We start from the raw sequence: 7666 nt of genomic DNA on the forward strand, positions 1-7666 counted from the left end.
AATGAGGACTAGGCACGGAGTATAGCTAGCTGATATGCTGCCCTGTATCTGAAATGTTGATGTGATATGCTTGGGAGTGAGTGTGTGCTTCCGCGCATGTGTGTGTTTGTGTGTCTTTGTATTTGCCAGTACAACAGTGAAGGCTATTTAAGAAGGCCAAATATGACAGTTGTTTACAATATGGGCTAGACACAAAAGAAGTTGGGGTGGAAGGCAGGGCTTAAGAGAAAAGAGGATGGTAGATGGATGGGAGAAGATAATGTTACCCATGATGACAAATACTACACTACACTGATGTGAATCAAAGAAGACATGTCAGGATAGCACACGGGGGCTGCACACTGACACTTCTTCATGCTGTCTTTGTAAAGTGACTCATTGACATAACTACCCTTTCCAATTTCCTCACCTTAATCATCTGTACTAAATGCCTAACACAAACAAACATGTAAAGTATTCCCCTATTGCCATACTTCCCCCCTTAAGTAATGGAAGTATGGCATGTATGCATAGCGGTTCATACATCTTTCATGGAAAATTACTATCAGACAGATCTACCACTTTAACTTACCTAATCCTTTGCATCACAAGGTAATTACATAAACAATGAAAGAAGAAAAGAAAAAGCACCATGGAGCATAGTTACCAAACACACAAGTTAAGACAGGGTATGAAAAACAGCTATGATAAGTTGTGTCAGAGGATGTGGACAAACCAAAACTTTGTCAGTCTTACCAAGATTTTCCACAAGATTACATATTGTAGTTCACCTCATATTTCTGCATGTAACCACATAAAGCACACATGTCAACATGTAGTCCAAAATGACAACCATGCACTTAAGCAAAGAAAAAAGCTTAACTGATCAACGCTGACCAAGCTGACACTGCTGACACTGCTGACACTGCTTAGGAGGTGGGGTACACCTTGGACTTGTTCTCCATCCATGACAGAGGTAACACAGACAATAACTGATGGTCTAACTCACTGCTATGGTCAACTTAAAAATCAATAAACCTATTGTGCATATATGTGGACTGTGGGAAGAAGCCAGGGCATACAGAGAAGCCCACTCAAGCACAGGGGGAACATGAAAAATCACCAATCAAACACTCAGTAATACCTTTGGAGACATCTATGAGTTGTGTACACACACAGTGGTTAGTCAGCTGTAGAAGCTCTTCCAATGTAAACACAAAGTATAAGCTATCACTTATAAGAATCAAACCAATTGGTCAAAGACATCATCATACTGACTTATGTCAGTGATAATGACTCAGGCATACTGATGGAACACAGTGCACATGACTTTCCAGTGGTAAAGTCTGATTATCCATTTATTTGGGCAAAGACCACATCAGCATTACATATGTCAATACAATACCACAATTGGTGAAACACACACACAGACACACACACTATCATAGCCAATCACTGTTCCACACCTTCCCTTAAAGCACTTTTCAGGCCTCTTAGTGCCTTCCTCCCTGTGTTGAGCACCATTAATACAGTCATTTAGTCCACTAATACATCTGTGCGGTCAGTGCCGTTACATTATGCATCAGATGGGGTCAGTACATAGTGAACTGTGCTGGTCTTGACTCTAACCACACATTGTAAAGACATTATCCATTTCCCACAGAAAACAATGCTGATGCAATAATTAGTGATTTCAAGGGATATGCAGAACTTTGCCAGTATCTTTGTACTAAATTGACTATTAACACTGATAAAACAAAACCAGCGTAGATTTAAAGCATACAGAAAAGTATGGCCAAACCTGTGTTGGAGAAAAAAATAAACTTTTCAACATTGATTGAAACAGTTATTCTTCATCTTGTTTAAGTATTTTAAATGTTAAAAAAAACACATGCATGTGAAGTAAGTCAAACAGTCTGAGCAGGTCTTAACTGAATCACAGATAACCACAGTGATACACTTGATGCATCATGACACTTTACCAATTAAGTGCACCTAACTATTCCATCAATGCAATGAGAATTTTTAGCATGTAAAGAAAATGTACATGTGCACACGCACACACAAACACACCTTACAACCACACAGTAAACCCCCCCCATTATCTTTTAACCACCAAAACATCATTGTCATAAAAAATCTAAAGTCTCTTGAAGCCTGTTACCAATTCATCGCCGGGCAGAGCACTTTAGAATGGTGCTTTACTGTTAACCACAATTACTAAAGCACTTTACCTACTTACCACAGTTTCAGAATATGCGCGTCTCTTGTACAGAGTCTGTGGCTCACGTTATGCATGTGCATTTTAGCATCTGTGTGATTGTGTCCTACGTTTCCTGGCTCTGTGCGTGTACATGTAATACGACACTTTAATGAAAGGAAAACAGAGATGAGGATGGAAGAGACATGAAGCACAAGAAGAGAGAGACTTCAGAGGAGAAAAATATTGAGCGAAATAAGTGGTGAAGAAAAAAAGACACACAGACAACACAGACAACACATGGGTATCAATACTGACAAACCACAAAGTCACATGACTTTGATGAGACAATCCCATGTCTGTGTTACGGTGAGTGATGGATGAATAAAATACAGGGAAAGGCTTGAAGACTGGAACATCTATAGAGAAAGAATGGAAGCAAATACAAAAACAAATACCAAGTGAACAGAACAAGGCTCTCCTGCAGATACAGACATGAAATAAATGAATGATATATGATGAATAAATCTATTTACTGGGAAAAATAAGAAAAAAAATTCAACTTACATGTTAAACATGTCATATTCATTATTTTGAAACATTCTTTTACAAAACTGTGATCGTCATCCTTCTATGAAAGCTTTGGTTGACGCTCTCCAAGAGACAATTGTGACAATAACCATAACCATAGAACACATATCTGCATGCAAAATGTTCTTTTTGGGCAGATGCTAATATTTCGAACACACCAAACACATTTCAAGAACCAGTGATGTCTCTTCACATTTCCTACATCTTGGCAAAAATGTAGCACTTGACCAAAAAAAATAAATAAAGTATAATCTAGGCCTGTGCAATGGGACATAAGGAACATAACTGTGCAGAAAAAAACAGTGTAGATAAAAAGAGAAATCAATCAGTGTTTGCAAAGACTCAGATTATTACTTCAGTTTTTAGAATCAAACATGCTTCAAGCTCATTCAGACAGAAAGTAGATAAACCGTGGGTGGGGGAAAAAATACTGGCATGTGAAAGAGCTTTGAAAAAGTGCTGACTGTAACTACAGTAATGTCCACTGAAAAAAAAAGATGAAGAGGAAAAAAGAAAACAAGATACACCAAGAGCAAAACTTTAAATGACGAGACACAGGGAGTGAAGACACAAAGAAAAAAAAAAGACCAAAAACTGAGGGAGAAGTGAAACAGCGAGTTAACAGTGAAATTCAAAGAGAAACTGCAACGAGGCGGCAGCAGTACATCTTGATCAACAGATGACTGATCATATCAGTGCTGGCCATCTTTCAACAGCCGCTGCTTGACGACACCACATGACCCCCCTGCACACACTCACACACGCCTATAAGGGCACACCCACACACACACATTCATTTCCCCCGACGTACCCCGAGGCGGGAGCATCAATAACGAATGGCCTGGCCAGGGGCCTCCACTCACTCACACACACACATTCATTCACACAGAAACACACAAGCAAGTGTATGACTACATCCCCATATGTGACACTTTCACATAATCATGCATGTATTCCAACATGCACATGCACAGACACACTCAAGATGGCAAGGTTAGTGGTGAATAAAGAGGAATACATTGGACACACTGTCACACACACACACACACACACTCACACAATATGGCTCTGTGCCCTCGGGCCTCAGGTCCTACCCCCTACCCAGAACCCCATGTCCCATGCTGCCCTGCTGCAGCTCCTCAGTGTTTACTGATAGCCAAAACAAGGAAATAAGAGATGAATGCATTGTTAACCAAAGTAAGATCTCTGAAAGTAAAGATGAAATAGATTATGCTTGTGAAACGTTACAGGAAGATGGAGGGGCTGAAATAGAAAAAGTAACAGAGAGTTATTTGAAATTAAGAGAAAAAGGGATATCAAAGCTCCTCAGATTTTATACTTTTATATAAAAACTAAATTTGGTGATACTAGATTACTGAAAAAATATGAATTAAAAAAATTAATCACCTACAATTTTTAAATATTTAGCGTAAGTGTGCCATATTTCCTCCTAACATCATTGCCCGAGTACAATGTAATGCTGTTCAACTAGATTATGAAGTGAAGGTATAGAGTTTACATTAAGTTCTTAATGATTCCATTAAGAAATAAAGACTCAACAGTTAAAATCAACTATTGCCAATAAGTGAATATGACATTATTTGGGTTTGGGTTTTTAGAAAATGCTCCTGATATGGTAGTGTATTGATCAGGCTAAAGTGAGAATAATGCCTTGCGTGTAAATGTACTAAATTCAGGAACACTTCACTCAAGAAGTAAAAAAATAACAAAAGAGCATTTGTGCTTAATTGGAGCACCCCTCCCATAAAAGCTTAAGTGTAACAGAGAATTATTGAATGATTGCCCATCTCTCTTGCTGAGGTGTACTCGGACTAACTTTTTTTACTCTTGGGCTTCGCTCTATGGGGACATACATGTTACAGTTACATGGTGAAACAAGGCACTGCTTTAGAAATATCAGATTTTTCCTGCAAGGCATTAGTGCTAGAACTGATCCATTCCCTGCAACCAAACTCCCCTTCAACTGCAGTGGACAATATTAAAACAGCTAAATCTATGAGAACACTTTTTTTAACAGTCTTAGAAAAGTAGAATGGATAATTTTCCCCCGTTTATTCCATCTCACAGCAACGATAAAGTAGCAGTCTTGTGGTTAAGTTTAGTTAAACACCTGCATAACCAAATAAATACAGAACTTATATAAATTACTTGTGGTTATTCTATTTCCTTGCAGTATTCAATGCATGCATACATCAATAGTCAATACTGAATTGACTGCTGACAAAGACTGACAACGATTGACAGACTGAAAAAGGAAACATGGAGGGGTAAAAGCTGAAAGGGGAGTTAAAAGAAAGGACAAAATAAAGCATGAAAGCATGAAATGAGATGAGAAGAAAAGAGGTCATGAAGTGGAACGAAGGTGGCGCTGTGTTTTAAGCCTCATGTCTCACAAGTCCTAAGTGTAATGAGAGAGTACTTTAACACCTGAGTCCACCACAAGCAAGAACACACATGTCGCTGTTCATTTGCTCTCTCTCATCTTTTAGTCGTATCGTAGTCTTTCAATCCTTTTAGTTTAGTTCTCATTTTTTCCTATTCCTTTGACATTAAACAAACACACCTGGTGTCTGGTTACTTCAGACACCAGGTCACATATGGGTTCTATTCACTCTTCAAGAACAAATGCAGTACTCGATCAATTCTTCACAGAAGACATCCAATCATCTTACATATCCATCTTATTACCTCTGTGTACGTCTTTTTGTTCAGCACTGGTTGAAGTCCACTTCACTCACATAGTATTTACTAACACTGTGGTCCAGAATGATGAATAAGAGGGACTCTAAGAAAAGAAGTTTAAGTCTAACCCTGCAAGCAGACCAAGGCAAATATATGAAAACAGTAGATTGGAATTGAAGATCATAAAAGCCTTTTTGGGGAAATGTTCTCTTTTACAGTATTGTACTGTATGGATAACTGCCTCATAGCACCAAGCTGTCAGCCTTTAGCTATCAGGTCTCTAACGCATCACTACAGTTGATGTGGTAGCCCAGCTTCAGCCAGCTTAAAGTTCAGCCCCATGAGTATGATGCCATGAGTATGGCTTTATTTTCTATTCAAAATCCACATTTAAACTGAAAATGCATTGAGTCAAAGTGAACAGCAGAATAGAGTACATAAGTGACTGAACTAATACTGACAGAGAAAAAATTCAGTCATCATAGATCACAAGTATACTAAAGCAAACCGATTATCAGAGAACACACATGTACATAGGAGGTCAACTTCATCACTTCACACTTAGTTTCTTTACACCAGTCTAAGGCTAGCTGGACCCAAAACCTCCAAGGAGAATATGCTTGTTAAGTATTTTTTTAGAATTTCCCAAGTTTCTGATGACGTCCTGTCTCTTCATGAGACACCCTTGACTATTGACTAAAAGAAACAAATTTGCAGGGCATAAAGTTGACTCTGCTTCTTAATTGGACTTTTTAGTTATTCCTGTTAATGTTAAATACTGGCACTGAGCCTTTAAAGACTCATTAACACACACAGATCCATACTGGCACACACACTTTAAGGTGTCTGGGTGAACTCTGCACAGACGGAAACACAAAAATGATGTTGGTGAACTACAACACATGCTGAGGATAATCATTACCTTCAAATCCAAATGCCTGTAGAGTCTGCCTAGCATTTCTTAAAGTGTGTACTTTCCTACTTAATTAATTAAAACAATTGTCAATGAACTTTAAATTAGTCCAGCATAAAACAATCATTTCCGATGTGAGTGTGAGAGAGTGTGTGTTGGGAGTGCGCATGTATGTGTGTTAATAATTAGTGGGCAGTAAAGCGGCTGTGTTAATTGCATTTAGGATCCTGCCTGGGGAGAGAGAAGGGAGGAAGAGAGCGAGAGAGACAGAGAAGGAGGGAGAGAAAGGAAGAGAAATAGCAAGAGAGCGAGTGAACGACCATCTCTCATCTCTTGTTCCTGAAATAGAGAATTCCCATGTATTTTGAGATATAAAATGGAGCGTGGAGCCCCAGGAGCAGAAAAAACACACATACATACAAGCCAGCTGACACACACTTTCTCCATTCACTCACACTCACATGCACAGCCCCTGGGAGGATGGCGCTAACCTTAATTAGCCTAACACTGTGTTGAAATTGATTGAAATGCAGAACATCAATTATTAAGCCTAACTGTTTTCATAACCTCACACACACCCCACCATGTAGCACAGGGAGGGAGGGGAGGCATTATAAGGGGGTACAGGAGTGTGTATGATAAGAAAAGAAAGGCCTGATTATATGTGTGTGTTAGTTTGTGCGTGTCTGTTTCAGTGTTTTCTGTGTTTCAGTGTCTTCTTGCTATAAAGAGCCTTGCGATAACATGAAGATATAGTGAACTATACGGTGTACCCCAATACAAAGACTGACTTGCACAGAAATGAGACACACACATGAAAATCACTTTGCGATAAAATCTGTAAAATTATTGTATCCGCTCAAATTATCGACTGCACTTTTGTAACTCTGGGAGGGACAAATAAAAGCTGTAAGAGATGAGCAAATGATGGAAAGGGAGATTATAGAACAAAGATTAAGGATTACAAAGCAATATAGTACAAACACGTAATGAGTTTAAAGGGGAAACTCATCACTTTCTGCAGCTCTGGCTAAACGAAAAAGAAACCATCCTACCTTAAATATATGTGGTCACTGCTGTTAATGAAGTCTGATTCTCTCACTTTCACATGTTTGATTATTCTATGAGTGGCCTTACCTTTGTTACCGAGAAACACCAAAACAATATCTTAAATTAGTCACTCAAGCTTAATTAAAATGTTCACTCATTCTTTATTCTAGAGAATTTGAACTTAAAAGGATTTTACAGGTTCTCTAATGTGAAAAAAAATGCCCTAACAT

Source organism: Odontesthes bonariensis, chromosome 22 (genome assembly GCF_027942865.1).
Source record: "Odontesthes bonariensis isolate fOdoBon6 chromosome 22, fOdoBon6.hap1, whole genome shotgun sequence".
In the NCBI taxonomy this organism is placed as follows: Eukaryota; Metazoa; Chordata; class Actinopteri; order Atheriniformes; family Atherinopsidae; genus Odontesthes; species Odontesthes bonariensis.